Genomic DNA, 16,887 nt, shown 5'->3' with positions numbered 1-16,887 from the left:
TACATAAACTAAGGCCTGATCCTTCCTTGATACTCCTCCCTGTCCAAGTCCTCCTCCTCACTGTCCCACTGCTTTGCCCGGTTCCTGTCCTCTGGGCGCTCCCACAAAGCCCAGTGTTTTGATTACATTGTGAAATTGGAGCCATGACTATTTATTCCCAGGCCGGGCCAGCACGGAGGACCTGGTTGGAGAATAAGCCGGAGAGGGAGTAGCCAGGAAGCTTTCGTGGTTAAATCAGGCGGATGATGTTCGTGGGGTGGACTTTTTTATGTCTTCTCATAACCTGCCTTTGTGGGCCGTGCGTCCAGCCATCTGTTTCAAATAAGCAGAATGCCCAGGGTCGCATCTCACTGCCATCTCAGGGTGGCAGACCGGCCCTGTGCTTTGAAACACATCACCATCTGGCTGGAGGACGAAGCTCAGGCCCTTTTGTAGGAAGCACACGCCTGCCTGAAACGTTATTGAGACTGACACTGAATCCACTCTCTGAGCTTTACTGTGCAGTGAGCAGACTGTGGCGGAATAATCATATTTACAGAGAAGGCAAGGTGCAAGACTGCTTTTCACCAAAGTAGCTTTGGTTCGGTGAAGTCTTGTTGAACTGAGCTCCACTAGTGCGCGTCTATATTATATATTTATATATCTTGAGCGTTGACCTCTATGGAAGGATGCAGGACAATACGGGTTTCTCCTAAACCAGTGAACTGTTTGCCGACACTACTGGTAAAGTTGGGACCGGACTGAATCCCTTTTCTCAGCTGTAGTCTCGTAGAAGAACTGGGGATGCACTAGTCCGATACATGGATTTACATTGATGCAGATACTGACCTAATTGAGTGGTTCCAGCCAGATGTAATCAATCCACATGAAAAGTTGGTTTCTAAGTCGCCTTCATTACAAAATTCTAACCATAAAATGTGCACTCCATAGTTTAGAAATGATATGTTACCGCATATATTTAATTTGATCTCAATCTGTCCCAGACAGTGAGGTTTACAGAGTTTAAATTGTAAAAAGAACAAGAGAAAAAGTGGGATTTGTTCATCCCAAAACAGAATCTGGTTTTATTGTTCTAAATTCACAATAGGACACAAAACTGAATTAATTACGGGTGCACTGGATAATCCCAAATAAGGCTAATGAATGAATGACATTAGCAGGAAGCTATCGTTTAGCTGCCTAGATCACAATCACTACTCTCTAATCTTTCACTCATCCTTTGTTTTGCAACCGTCCCTGATTCCAAGCTGTTATGCCATCACCTGCCACAGTCTTTAAGTTCCACATCTCTTATTCTTTACTTTGTTTTTTGTGAAGTCTTTTGTTCTGAAAGTTGAATGAGGAAGGGAAACTGTGATGCCATTTTAGTGTAGTCAAACAAAGTTCAAAGGCCTTTAGACTGCACCATTTATCTTGTTGTCATTTGTCTGGCTGGCACTCTTTTATTATTACCGGAATTTTTGGTCATGGACATATTTAGCTACTAAACTTCTCGGAGGTTATCTTTGAGTCACCTCGAGTCTACATTAACTCTGCACTCAACTAATGGTGAAAAGAGGCTCACTCCAAAGGACACTGGGGCACATACTGTTACTTTGGAGCTATTTTTCAGTTCACACATCGCTCCTCTTCCTCAAGCTTCACTCTGTCACTTCTCTACCAGACGCCAACCTCCGGTTCTGCTGAGTGAAGCCGATGCGGAAGTGTCTTAAAACCTGCATTCTCTCTACTGACCATCAGGGGGCGACTCTTCAATACAGTATGATGTTCATTTCGTAAACTATGATCCATTTAGAGTCAAATATACCATAAAGCACGGTATGCTTTAGGGCAGGCTTATAGACGGGTAGCTGCCGCTACAAGAGCCGTATACGGCGTCTCTACGTCACTCCTCCCTATACCAAACATGGTGACGTTCGTAATCCAAGATGGCGATAGCGAAAACGCATCACAATGACTACGTCCACTTCTTATATACAGTCTATGGTGTTTACCCAGCTTATCAGTACGTGTGTCAATGCAAAACATCCAAATACACAAACTCTTAAGATGGCCAACACACTTCCATACTTGAGTTAGTTTGGGAATGGGGTGAAGTTCAGTCGTGCCTGTCGGTGTCATCATTAGTGAAACACTGGCTCACTATTGTTCTGAGAACATCAAATGGTGACACACACACACACACACACCCATAGCTGAGGCCAACCGGAGATGAGCAGCCGAGCATTAGATTACAGGGAAATGATCAGCCAGGGGAGACAGGAAACACTGCAGGGGAGTGAAGTGTGTGTGTGTGTGTGCTTCCTTAGAGTCTCATACCAAAAACAAACAGAGCATGTAATAGTGTAATTTTAAAATACACGTTTTAACCAGCTATGATCGGATTGGGGAAGAGGATACACAATAGCAGGGAGGGTCTTGCTTCTGTTTGGCTTCATCCAGGCGTGATTTATTTTAATATTTTTTTAGCAGTCCATCTCTCTGTGTGCATTATTGGACTGCTTCTCATTCAAAGTTCTTAGTGAGACATCCGAGTTTCAGTTCCGATACCTAACTTGTTTTTAGTGGCAACAACAGCACAGAATCTCCCCTGAATAAAGTACAGTTTCAAATGAGAACTAGGATTGAAACGAGGAAATACCTGATAAAAAGATGAAGCAAGCATTCAGTGCCAGCTTTAGGCACTTGACGTTCTGATGCATTGGAAACGTCTTCATTTAGAACCAAAGCACCCGGCGACTGCCCCGTAAAGTGTACAGCTCTACAAATAGCTGCTTGAAGAAAAGTACAGCCATGGCAAATGAAATGTAGTTCACAATACTAAAGCGAAAAAAAACAGACCCACAGAAAACTTTCCTGTAACTTCATCCTGATTAGTGTGGCCTCTTTTTGTTGTTTTATTTTGTGGCCATTCAACCTTTTAGAGGAAGACGGGACAGATCAGTAGAGAGCACACAAGCTGACTACTAATGGTGTAGTATTGGGGTCTGCCTCTGGGGCTGGACTTGCATGAAGGGGTTAAAGCTACGGAGCCTACGCACATACAGGCGTCGGCTTCAAAGTTTACCGCGCTGTGGGGCGACGGCGGCTACGCCATGTGGTGAGCACAGGAAGTGTGGTTGTTCAGCTTGGCCTGCTGTGTTCTTCTTCGCCACGTTTCTGAAGTGATGGGAACTTTAAATACTCTGAGCTTTATTTGTTTTGTAACACACACAAAGCAAAAAGTAACTTCTTCCTGTGATTTTTTTTTTGGGTTGCATTTTTGCACCACAGGTGGCCCATCAACACACTAGGGATGCACCGATACCAATATCTGGCTCGGACTGACTCTAATACCTAGATCTGTTATCAGTGAAAATGTGACCGATCTGTTCAATTTTATATTTATAGACAAAGTTACGTTCTGGAATTCCTGTTGACCAAGTTGTTGCTGCATTTAAACACTTTACACTCAAATTGTAATTCCTGTACATTTATTTAAATATTATTCACCCAAGTTGCACACTTCCCGTCCACCAGCACACACTCTGCATGCTTCGCCAGCGAGCATCTCGTTTCACTGGAGGATTTGAGACCTGATTGAGAAGACACCACTTTGCTGTTTGAGATTGCGTCAACGATGTGCTAACAGCTGTGGCCAAACAGAGATTTGGTTTGTGTGTGTGATTTGCTCTGGCTCAAGAACAAACGGCTCTTCAGCCTACACCAGGACCATGTGTTCCAACATATCTGTTGCAGGTCTCTCAGAACCATTGGCAATGCATAGACCTCTGCTGAGAGGGATGTATAAGGGGGGGGATTAGTGTTATTTTAAGCCTATCAGACATCTTAACTAACATTAGGGGGTTTCACAAAGAATGTGGAGTGATACCAAATAAACCTGATTAAATGAGCCCACACTGCGTCCACTGATTTGGTGGGATGTTTGGGCTGGAGGTCGGTTTTGTCACTTCTCGTCCACTCTGCTTGGTTCAGTTACTTGGCGATGTGTGTCGTTGGTGTCCCGTGCAGGTGCTCCTCTTGCCACGTGTGTTGCTTGGGTGAAACGAGATTCCAAAGGGTCCAGGAATCAGATAAGACCGAGACCGGTTGGCAGCTCCATGAAGGTGTGTCTATACTGCTCCAAATGTAATGCTCCTCTCAGACAGATGTTAAATGCTGCTGCAAGAAAGTGTCAGTGTCCCGTCAGTGTCGGAGCATCACACAGAGCTCTGCGAGACCTGCTGATGACGACGGTTCCTCTCTCGTAGCGGTGCAAGAGTCGGCACTTTCCTGAAAAGTCTTGTTTTTCCCCGTTGAGAAGAGGGTGTTAGTTTGGGGGCTTTCTTTGTCTTTGCTGAGGAAAATAAGTAAGTACAGGGGGAGTTATGTATTTTTCATCATCCATTAGACTTCCAAATAGGAATGGGCTTCTCTACTGTACTCTCGTTGATACTGCTTAAAGCTCAGTTTACTCATCAATACTCTGATTAGTTCTTTTTGATGATTTTGTGAGAAGAAAGACAATTAAGAAAATAATCCACATTGCTTTGTTTTTGGATGTAAATGCATATTCTTTCTTGAGCAGCAACTACAAGAAGTTCCAAAATCTCTAAGTGGTTATCTTTCATTGATTAGCCCTTATCTTGTGATCACACTCCGTCTGACATCACTAACGTTACCTGCTGCTCCACAAACACATTGATATAATACACGTTGGCCACATGTTGTGATAAACTGCTGCTGTTTCCTCTTTCATTGAGTTTTCCGCATTTACTGGAGTCAAATGTAGTCTCACTTGTGTGTGTGTTAGTGTAGTGGGGTGGTACCAATAGCAGAGCTGTTATCTCGGGAACCTATCGATACTCCGGGGTTTATCATATTCTGTTTGCAGGCACTTCAAGTTTTGCTTAGTTTGTTTTGTAAGACCAGAATGTAGCAGAGGTTGACATTGTTCTCGGAAACTGACTTATTCATTGTTATTCTGTAAATTTCCTTTTTTGGATTTAATCCATGTTAAGTCCCATCTTGTGAAACTCGACTGCTGGTTGTTCACATCACTGGTCGTCACCGCTTTGTGGATTAATGAATGCTGCTTTTCAGTCTCCCAGTGGAACATGTCCACATTCAGGGACTAGCAGGGTGTGGTTCGACCAACACAAACCGCTCTGTAGCCACACGACCAGTTCCCTCTGAGGCCAAGAGGGTTGACTGCGTTACATAATATGAAACGGGTTCATTCAGAGCCAACGGTTGACCTTTTGCTTTGTTTGAGTTGGCCGAGGAGACTTCTCCGTGTTCTTGCACACGAACAATAAGTCGCTCTCCAAAGTCCGTGTGATAAAACAACACGTGGTACCGATGAGAAGCATTGGAGGATTAACAAACATACATTCTGTTTAGCGCTCCCCCAGATGTGACCAAGGGGAGACGTAATAATGTTTGTAATCAGTACTTTAGTAGCTTTAAGCCAGTCGGTAGTGCATCCATTATGAGGGTGTTGTTGTGTGTGTGCCTGAAGGATGTGGTCATCTCTGAAAGTGGATGCTAATCATAAATCTGTTCTCCAGAGGACTGTAAATCACCGATGGGCCATTTGTTCCACAGGACTAAATGTTCCTGACGACAAAGATGAGTCGGGCTCCAGCTCAGTCACACATTTCCAGAGCAGGTATCTAGAAACTCAGTTGTCAGCTGAAGCCCACCTGAAGGCCTCGTTACACCGGGGGCCTTTCTCTTGTCTCTTTGTGCAATGTTACTACTTCTACTTTAAAAAAAAAAAAAATGTTTTGTCATGAATGCGTTCACACAAAGACATGTAAAGCCGTGAATAAAGGCCCTTATTGTTCCCGTCATCCGTTCAGCCTTTGCTTCTCTACCGTCTGTCCGACGTTTTAACATTGAGACAGACGAGACGTTGCAATACCGAGCACGATCACCCCCGCTCTCCTCAGCGAGACAAGGTGACTTTCCTGGAGCGCTCGCAGCAAAACAATATAATCAAATCACGTCATTTAGTCGTCCTCTCTTGTACTATTTTTCTTCTGCATCTTCACATGACTTCCACGAACGAGTCAGAGGATAGCAGAGTAGTGGCCACTTGCTCATTTAACTGATTGTCCTTTTGTATAATAAAAAAAAGAAAAAGAAAAGTCACCCACAGTCATCTTTGGCTTCCCGGACGAGCAGAGCCGGGTGCAGAATCTCAATCACTGCTTGACCATTTTCATGACATTCACTCACTCACCGGCTGTTCAGAAGCCGTAAGCTTCTTTTTCCATTTAGTTCTATATTACCCTTTCTAACCCCCCCCCCCCCCCCCCCCCCCCCCCCCTCCTTGAAGATGCTCCAGACCTTAAGGACTTTTAGACCCGAGCAAGGATGAGTGCTTTTTTTGGTGAACCGCTTTTTGATGTTGGAATTCTGCGCTGTCAAAAGTGGGGGAGGCTGTGAAAAGGTGAAGAAAAAGTGGGTCAGTCACGGGTTTCTCTTCCGTATTGTGCTTGACTATGAAAGGAAAACGCTGAAACAAGGAGGTTTGGAGTGGAAGGGCTTCAGCCTTTGTTGAGATCTTCAACACCCCCCGACTACAAATAACTTTGTCTTTAACCTTTTGTGGGATCCCCGGCCCAAATTTGGGGATGCAAATTTGTCCAAACCCCTGAGAAAAAAAAAGACTACAAAAGAAACAGAAGCAGTGCTGCATGAAATGTGAGCCTGTATACGTTTTGGATTCAGTCCTAATTCTGCTTTTTGCTATTCAAATGTATTAAAATGAGCGGACAGGCAGTTTTCATGCCCTGCTGTGGTTTTGTTGTTTTTGATTTGCTTATTTGCTTGTTCGTTGCTGAGGTTTTAGCTGAGCAGCTGTGTGAAATTAAGTGCTTTCCCATCTCTTACAAGACTTAACAAAATGCTCATATTACGCAGAATAATAGAGGTGGGCTGTCTCTCTTGCTTCGCTTATTTTTCTCTTCTCCTCAATACTTCCCATCCTCCACATTGTCCCGTACCCTTCTCACCTCTCATAATTAACCCCCCCCCACACACACACACACACGCACACGCACGCGCGCGCGTCTATATATACTTCAGGGGATGAAAGGACAGTACACGCACCATTTGTTTACCCTCCCCCTCCCATACACATTTACACTGAGACACCATCACTGGTCTCTGGGGGGCTGGGGGAGGGGGGTAAATTAGAATCTGTCCTCACTGTTTCCTTTTGCTTTAAACCACTGACCATTTTACTCATTGCTAAGCCCCACCCCTGCTGCTACACCATTAGTGTTATGTTGCTATAGAGCCCACACTGTCACTAACTGCACTCTGATTAAATATTACTAAAACTAAACTGAATATCTGGATGTCAAACTGTCTCTGCAGTGAAAACTGGTTAAATAAGATGTAAAAGTGAACCTGGAGATGGAACAACAGTGTTCCTGTAAAGACAATTAGGTCTTTATTTAATGCTACAATCATAAAAAAGCAGAAACAGCATGTGTATACATTCAGCATACCTTCAGTAGCATAGCATAGAAGTGTTCACGCTAGTTAATAATGTGTTATCGTACTCTGCTTATTTTAGCTCCGTGGGTTTTTAAGTAGAAAAGTAACGTTTTATAAACGTATATCTCCTTCCAGCCTTTCTGGGTAACAAGTAGCACAATCACACAACGTTTAGCCACAAAGAGCTCCAAACCCACTAAACTGAACATGAAGACCATCTGAAACTACTGATGAGTCTTTGGAGCAGAGACGGATAAATACCTTACCCAACGCAGACAGGAGGTCCATTATTTGTATTTCTTGACATTATTATTTCACTAAAGAACTTAAAAAACCACGTCATTTAGGCTGAACCTGAACAATACATATTTACCTGTCGGATCCCGTCTGGCTTGGGTCTGGTATCCACACTCTATACTAAACGTAATATTATTGGAGGACACATTACCGGACAGTACTCTCTGTGTTGAGACATTTTTGGCTCAGCGACCCCTCAGATGTCAACGTAATGATCATGCGCGTTGGGAACATGGAGGGAACAATTACAGACCATTCCAACGTACAGATTGTTGAAACTCTCAGGAGAACGGGCCGGCCAATGTCATGGCCTGAAGGAAGCGAATTAGCAATGCAGACTGGTCGTGCAGTGGCTCCTCTTGAGTCGTAGAAGAGCTTTGATTGTCGCTGCAGAGCTGGGAGAACAGGCCCCGACCAGAGAGGACCTGCTGCTGTGAGGAAGAATTAATGAAGACAGTCGGGAATTGAAGCAGCACCGTAGTGTGTGACTCTGGGTTTGTGCGAACATGTCGATTTTAATGTGTGTGTGTGTGTTAGAGTGTGTAATTACCGGTCTCTAATTTACTGCCAGCTTGGGCATCTGTTACCTGACTCCTTCAAAGCCCACAAATACAAAGGGGAGGCGACCAGCAGCCTGTGAAACCAAACACACTTAGTATCCTCATCTGCTGTTTACTAGCTGTGCAAACACATCAGACACCGGAGCTGAAGCTCTCCTGCTGAAAATAGGCTCAGTGTAAACAAAGTATTGAACAAACGGATTGGAGTTTGAAGTCGTGAATTTACTGTGTAATGTGTAATTACATGCTGGGGGGCTTTTCTGGTGAGCAGCATCAGTCGTGGTGATACACGGGGCTACTGTGAGTCTGGCTCTATCTGAGCTGGCCAGCAGGGAGGACAGAGTAATGACTAGTATTTAGGCTGCTGTCAGGCCACTGTGCTGATAACAGTGAGTGGGAGAGACTGTGGAAATAGACTGTCAATCCTTCAATATGACTCCCGTAACCACTACAACACACACACACACACACACACACACACACACACACACACACACACACACACACACACACACACACACACACACACACACACACACACACACACACACTCACACACTCACTTGCCTGCTTAACACAACAACTCCCCCATACTGTGTGGGGGAGTTGTTGTGGAGCTCTAAGCAGGCAATCCAAATATGTTTTGCCCCTTGAGGGTTGCAGACAAAGAAGAAATAAACAGTTTTTTTTCTCTCTTGTGGTGTGGGACTGAACCACATCAACACAATGAAGTGCTAATGTGAGAGGCCGGTCGCTCCCTTTTTGATTAGGTCTTGCAGATTCGGGGCACTGAGATTTAAAAGTCTCTTTATTGCAGAGATGCAGCACAGATGTGATGCAGACTCAAGCTCTCCACTGGTCCAGTCGGCTCCTGGTAAACCAGACCCTTCTAATCAAGTTGGGTATTGTTGCACTGCTGCTGATCACGACATCATCATCAACACCATCTCAGGAGAATGTGTTTTTGATGCGAGACGAGCGTTCAAGTATTTTCAGTTCAATATTGTTGTTTTGGTTCTGGTCTCTGCCCTCGATGGACTGGCGGCCTGTCCAGGGTGTCCCCTGCCTTCGCCCTATGTCAGCTGGGATAGGCTCCAGCGCCCCCGCGACCCTAATGAGGATAAGCGGTATTGAAAATGGATGGATGGATGGATGGATGGTTCTGGTCTCATAATCCCACCCTTTCAAATACGTGTGTCCCTTCATGTGGCCACCTTCATCGCGCGCCGTTCCAAGGGTCAACCTCAAGCCTGTCGCACCGGAGGAGAGGGGCCAACCATCGCAGTGGAAGAGGTCCCTCGAAGGGATGCCCCCACACTGGCGAGTGGCCGTACCCGATCCGCTGAGTTAAATCCCTGCTTGCCTTTTTAAACAAAAAATCTTGTCTGGAAAGTTAACCCAAGTCTTCCACAAATGGTTTCCCTTTTTGGTCCCTGGTTGATGAGGCTACAAATATGCCCTGTAGTAGTGACACCCTTCCAGAGGCAGCTGGTAAATGTCAGAGGTCATGGGAGGACAGTAGCTGGTAGAAAGACTTTCCTGAAAAAAACAGAACATTACAGTGTAGAAATAACAGTATTTGACACATCAAGAGTATGAATGAGAGCAGTTATCATGGTCAGTTATGGACTGCGTGTTGTAAAATGTGACTTTAAGGGAGCAGACAAATACTACTCCTGCCACTGCAGACAAGAGCAAACAGAGATGTGTTTGTTCATAGTCTATGGCAGAGTCAGGGTGTGGTTGTATGGTGGCTGGAGGTCTATTGTTGTCTGATTGTGTGTTTGTAGGCCAGAAACACACGCACACACACACACACAAAAATATGCCCTGTGATGATCTTGTTGCAACCTGCCAGAGTGAAGTTGTACACTCTGAACATACAGTTACAAATCAAAGTTTACTCAATTAAGGGTCAAAAAGGTCAGCTCACTTGTTTCCCCTCGGTTTGGTTGTTCTCACACTGAAAGTCCCCTGTCATATGTTGATGCTTTCTCCTATACAGTTTCTTTGTGAACATGTATAGATAAAAAAACAAAAACAGAAAGCCCTCCACAAAGCCTTGACTTGACTTCAAATGTCTGCTCCGTATTGCAAACTAAAACGGCGTCCCGAGTAGTGTGGCAAAATTTGTGCGTCTTATAAGAAAAAAACCTAGTTGTGTGGTTCTAGCTTTTGTGGGACACACACACACACACACACACACACACACACACACACACACACACACACACACACACACACACTCACTCTCTGACACTGATGAGGGCTGGGAGGGAACCTATTGTTTTTTTCATGTAGCTCTTCATCTCTTGTATTGGAACAGAAGAGGTGCTCACATAGTACCAACCAACCCCCAACACACACAAATAAACACTCCCCTTTCCCCCAACGTCCCTTGCCCTGCCACCAAGAAGAGGAGGAGGAGGAGGAGGAGGAGGAGGAGGAGGAGGAGGAGGAGGAGGAGGAGGAGGAGGAGGAAGTGGCTGCAGAATGAGACCACTGGTGCGTTTTGATTGCACCACGACGGTTGGGATGAGTCATAAATCAAACCTGTGAGCTGTCTCGACTTCCAATCATCCCCCACATGCATCCTCTTGTCTTAAATTTGGTTTGGACTGGTCGCATTTGGAATTCATGCTGATTTGAGGGGGTGATGTGCACCAGCAGGCCCTCCCAGGTTTATCTCCATGAGACGAGCACGTTATGGATTGTATCTCTCGAAGGTTGGGGGGGGCTGTGGGTTTTTACCGTGTGTGTGTGTGTGTGTGTGTGTGTGTGTTACCAACCATGATCTTTCTACACTGGTGTCATAGGGGCAGCTGGATGTTGGACGGGTAGCTGTTCACTATAGTACTTCGTAGTTTTAAAGTGTCTAGTAAGGAGATACTAGATCTAGTAAGGACTATTTCTATCCAGTTAAGACAGGGCAACCTGCTGTAGCCGTAACCAGAACAACTGTAGCCGTGTTCCCAGTCACATATTTTGCAGAGTAAGTTCTGATGTAGCGAACATTTAACCCACATGACTAATCGTCTGTTTCTGCTGACTGAGTATAATACCACTTTTGGTAGTTGGTCCTGTGGGTAATAGACAATCAGTTGCCAGTTTATTAGGTACACAAACCTAAAACTAATTCAGTGTAATGATTAATCCAACAGTTCTGCAATAACAAACTCCCTTCATTTTGTAATGTTCTGTTTTAGTTGAAACTGTTTTGGTTTCTGTTAGCCCACCCTATTTGATATAAATGGAAAAACAACCAAATATTTTATTGCATGTCCTGTAGAAGTTCTTCTCTCTTTGTATGTGCATGTAATATGTTGAAGTATTGTAACTTCTGTCTATCGGGGTACAATATGTCGGCAGGTAAATCCTTTATGAACATATAAAGATGACCTCGATAATTTTTATGTTATAGACTTATCATACGATATATGGACATGACCTCGATAATTTGTATGTTATCGACTTATCGTATAATATATGGACCTGACCTCGGCTATGCCTATGGATCAGTCTATGCTTTTTCATGAATAAATAGATCTGGTAGATGGACAGATTTGTGCTACTCTCTAGCTAGCCTCTCCCTCATTCACTGTGCTAATTATCTTAAGGGTTTACACCTGTTGTTGTTTTGTAGTTGTGATCCTGAGGGAAGTGTTCTGTCTCTCTTCTATGCAAAAGGTCACCTGTCACCATTGAGAGCCACCCTCTCCTGCCATCGTGGCTCAAACCTGGGAACTCCACATCTTGTCGCTGTCTGTGACCAGGGGCTAACCTCATCCCATCAGCGGTGGAACACAGAGGATCAGGTCAGATTTTGTTTTCTTCAGCTCTTTATTTTTTTATTTTTTTACCAAATGTTTGGGGTGATATCGGCGCTGAAAGCGAAGTGCTGCCTGCCTCCCAAGGTCAGGTCACTCGGACCTTGTTTGGATGTGAATTATGCTTTGGGTGAATTCAGAGCAGAGGCGCCGGGCGCCGTTATCCCCTGCCTGCCCGTATAATGAGGAGGGTGGGAGGGGGGGATCTCTCTCTCTTTCTCTCTCTCTCTCTCTCTTTGTGTGTATGTGTGTATGTGTGTGTGTGTGTGTGTGACCCTTGTGCTGTCTAGAGCACAATGATGAATGAGACTGTTAGAGTGGAGGTGTGAGACTTGACTGCGAATTTCTTTACCATCCGACACACACTCACCCACACACACACACACTACTACTCCTGCATGAAGTGTTATTTACAGCCAACATATTACTTTTTTGCCCAGTATATACCCATGATGCACAGCAAAGGTTGTAAAACTGTGTAATAAAATGGCACCGGCTGGGATAATTTCACAGCCGACTTAATTCACAGTTTAATTGCCTGCAGTTTGAAATATATATATTTTTTAACAAGGTAGCAGGATACTGTGCAATTGGCATATTGATAAATATGAGATTAAAGATTTATTGTATTTTTTGCTTGCATAATAGAACGTACCGGTAGTTTGGTAGATTATTTACCTGTAGACATAAATCCTACATATAATAAAGAGCCGTTTTCTGCATGTCAGTTTTAGCTCAGGAGTTACCAAATCTTGTCTCGAGACAATATTTAAAGGTTTAAAGTTACCAGAGTAACTTTTCTAAAGGGACTTTGGTGCTTGGAAACACGACCACTTTGGTCAACAGGGACCACTAAAATCAACACAACATGGAAGTTCCTCGTAGCAGCGGTTTTGCAAGTCACAGTTCAATTTGCACAGCTTCTTTTAAAAATGTTTTTATTGTTGCATACATTGTAAGCTTATCTGTCTGCTGTCTTTAAAAGAGTGTGAATGCACCTCTGCTCCTTCCAAATGAAAGCCTTTCATTTCTCAAGCCTCATATTTGATGAATGCCCTGTGAACAACCTTTTTAAACCACCACACAGCTGATCATATCCAGAACATGGCTTTACCTCCACACAGAACACTGCAAGAACCACCAAAATCCAAATAATATCACCATGCAACAAGCAGCACACACAGTGACGTTATTGTGTATATTCAGCCACAGCTAAAACGGGCTGCTTCTGTGTGCTTCTCGGAGCAACAAAAGTCATGCTCTTTTCAGACCAAGATAAATCTTCAAGGCCCTTTTACATTTTTACATTCCCTATTGTGTAGTGCAACAGAAATAATTTAAACCCCATCCCTTCTGGTTCCCTTTTAAAAGTGCGCTGCGCCGTACAGATTTAACTGTATATTCCCAGTTGGAGGTGAGGCTGGAGCAAAGAGGGAAATGTTCCCTCTGTGAGCATTTAAATTTGAATACCGAATGCTTCAGAGATGCTGCACTATTTATGGTGAGGGAGTGAAGAAAAGAGCTCGGGGGTCGGGGGTGAGGCATTCCTGCATCGGTACTGCCAGCACTCCAGACGGAGTAGAGTGAGAAATGGAGTGAAGAGGGGTGAGCCAGTGATGTAATACAGTGGCAGCAGTAAGTCATGGGCATGGCTTGTAGGTAAAGAAAGGGAATGAAATACTTAACTTCGCGGAACTTTAATTTTGTGTTGATTATTACCTGTGAACAAAAGTGATAGTGTTTGATTCCCTTTAGAAACCTAATTTTACTTAAGCTGGGTCTGACAGTCTTCCCTGCTCAGTCCTGGTTCTGGTTCACTTGTGCCTCAACAAGGAAGCCGGATCTGGGTCTGTCGGCAGCTGGTTGGTCTCTGCTGGAGTCTGAGCTGAAGGAGTTCCTGGTGAAGCTGCATGATTTGGTAAAAATTTCAGACCGGAGACGAGAACATTTAAAAGATAGGTGACACTTGTTATTTATATGCGTTGTACTTTTGAACCAGAAACCACCTTTTATATTGTGACATTACTGCAATTGATTTATAATATAGCCAACAGCAAGGTTGATGTTGGCAACGGTCATTTACCTTGATAAGGTTACTCCAGACGTTTCTGTTAGGAAATGAGTTTGTATTGTGTATATAAAACTCCTCATTTTAACTTCCTGAATCAGCCCTTTCTCGTCCACTGCAGCACTCTCAAAGCGAGTGACACAAATAATAGAAATGGTTCATCCGACTAAAGTGCAGCTCAAGTTTTCGGACACTCCAATTAAAAAAAGGATGCTATTAAACAGTCATTGAGGACACGGTATCCGCAATCTTATTGAGAGTTGAGACACGCTGCCACCCTCTAACGCCTGGTATTCGGCCTTGTATCACAATGACATCTCCCCTCAACAATTAATGAATGTCTCTAGCTCCTGTGTGTGTGTAGAGGAAGTGTAAAGAAAAAATCCCTCAGTTTCTCAGCCTGATTCGTGTGTCCTTCAGCACCTTATAGTAAACATGCTTGTGAAACTGGCAGAGGTGAGAGAAACTTGACTCAGACCTATTCCTTTTTAATTCCACATCTCTTTTCCATGACGTTCTTCTGGGTGTCAGTTGTGTCGGACCAGCATGCTTTGCTGCAGCCAGCGGCGGCTACACGCAAGCACGCTCACCGAGGGTGGGCCCAAAACCACGATGGCAAGTCCACCTTCAGGGTGGTCCGCTGTGGCAGAGCAGGTTTGTTTTGAGGGATTACTCACAGCTTCAGACAGCAACACGGTTCTCACCTTCCATCTCACTGAAAGGTAACTCGCTGCAGTTGTCATGGCGTTACATTGGGTCATGTGACACATTGTGGCCTACACTCGCACACAGACACATGTGCAAATCTCGACACAGGCATTTACTAACAATATTAACTTGCACAGATAGTTAGAAATGCATCCACAGAGACACACTTTCTACCTCCCCCTTGACATATGCAGAAATATTAACTACAATCTGCATCGTAATCAGCTATTGAGAATCCCCCTCCTGAGCTCCATAATTGGCTGTTGGCCTGTGTTGTCTTCTCCCAGCCTGGAGCACTAAAGCAGTGTTGGGCAAATTGCTTTAAAAAATATAAGTAATAAAATAATACATTCCTCATTACTAGGAACTTCAATTAAAAAAAGTAACTACTATATTACTGTCTTTGTAGCAAGTAATCACAGAAGCTCAAGGTTATTGCATTCTGTACAAATCAAGTGGTGCCGTATGGCCTAGGGCGTGTGTTCATATGCTATTTTACTTTTGACAGAAAAGCGGAAAAAATGGACCAGATGCTGAAGAGCCTTTTACATTACAATCCAAAGCGACTTACAATCATGTTACATTCATACACGTAGACACAGCTGCAGGGAACAATTCAAGGTTAAGTGTCTTGCTCAAGGACACATCAACTAGGGCGAGGATTGAACCGCCAACCCCCCTGATTGAAAGATGGACCTGCTAACCACTGACCACAGTCGCCCGTTAATGCCGCATTCTCTCTAGTGTCCATCAGGGGGCAACCCCTCTGGTTGTATAGAAGTATGTTCTCAAGCTCTAGTTTCAAGTCTTCTTCAATACAGTATGATGTTCATTTAGTAAATTCTGGTCCATTTAGAGTCAAATAGACCATGAAGCAATAAGGTATGCTTTAGGGCGGGGCTACCTTGTGATTGACAAGCAGCTACTACATCGTTGTCCAATTAGGGAGTGGTTTGTGTTTTCATTTTAGAATTTTAACCAGTGTGTTTTCAGTTCCTAAAAGTTAATTGTAAAATATCTTCAGTGTGTTCAGCTCTCGTCTCATTTCTGATTGCAAAATACTAAGATGGCGATGGCCAAACTCCTGGCTTCAAACCCATAGTCCTCCAATGGGTGACTTCACATTGACCACGTCTTATATCCAGTCTATGTTAAATTACCCGGTACATTACTTTGTCGACCCCAACAGTGCAAAGCAGCAGCACAGTGATGCTCACCTCCAAGAGGAATCCACGGCGTTTACCAGAGCCTGGTGAAGAGCGGTGGCGGCTGTGGAAGTCAGCAGGGATGTGTTTATAGTAGAGATTATCCCCACGTGTCCTCAGTGGATGTTTGGTGGACTTTGGCTTGTTTTATTATAAAAAGGAAAACAATGGAATGACTGGCTTCTCACTTATTCTAGATATAGGAAATGCAGTGTGTGTCAACAATCATAAAAAGTTCCGTCATGGCCAGATATCATTGTCTTTGTTTGCTTAGCGTTCTAGGACACAGACTTGCAGTAGTTTTGCGACAGTGTTGCTTTTAGAGAGAATCAGCAGCAAGAGCAAGCAGAGTTATTTTTCGCTCAACAGATATGTTCACAAATAATTGTTTCTTTTTGGTTTAGCCTCCAGCGACTCTGACTGCCTCTTGGTTATGAACCCATGTATCATCCCATTAGCTGAGTCATGGCTACGGGAGCCTCTGAAGCCCTTCATGTTGTCGTTTTTTTTATTCTGACACTGTGTCGGAGAGGCTCATTTATTTATTTTTACTACACTCCACACTGCAGTTTGGTGAAAAGAGCTCCAGCAGTGGCCCTCAAACTGTTTTACGACTTCATATTCACCTTTTATGTTATGCAACAAGCCAGGCTCCACAAGCAACACACACCCTAATGTTTTATTAAGGCAACACTATGGAAAAGCAGCATTAGCGGCATGGGCCCACAAAG

General features: G+C 44.1%; 1 protein-coding gene across 1 annotated transcript in view; it reads left to right on the top strand.

The window, feature by feature from the left end:
* Positions 1–16,887, top strand: part of plxnb1b (plexin b1b) — a 93,169-nt gene that overhangs the window by 20,542 nt on the left and 55,740 nt on the right. The window contains exon 3 of the mRNA XM_034532186.1: positions 12,036–12,163. The gene's annotated coding sequence lies outside the window, so the exon portion shown is untranslated. The remainder of the gene's footprint in view (positions 1–12,035; positions 12,164–16,887) is intronic.

Source organism: Cyclopterus lumpus, chromosome 5 (genome assembly GCF_009769545.1).
Source record: "Cyclopterus lumpus isolate fCycLum1 chromosome 5, fCycLum1.pri, whole genome shotgun sequence".
Classification (NCBI taxonomy): Eukaryota; Metazoa; Chordata; class Actinopteri; order Perciformes; family Cyclopteridae; genus Cyclopterus; species Cyclopterus lumpus.
This window is presented reverse-complemented; position numbering and strand designations above follow the sequence as displayed.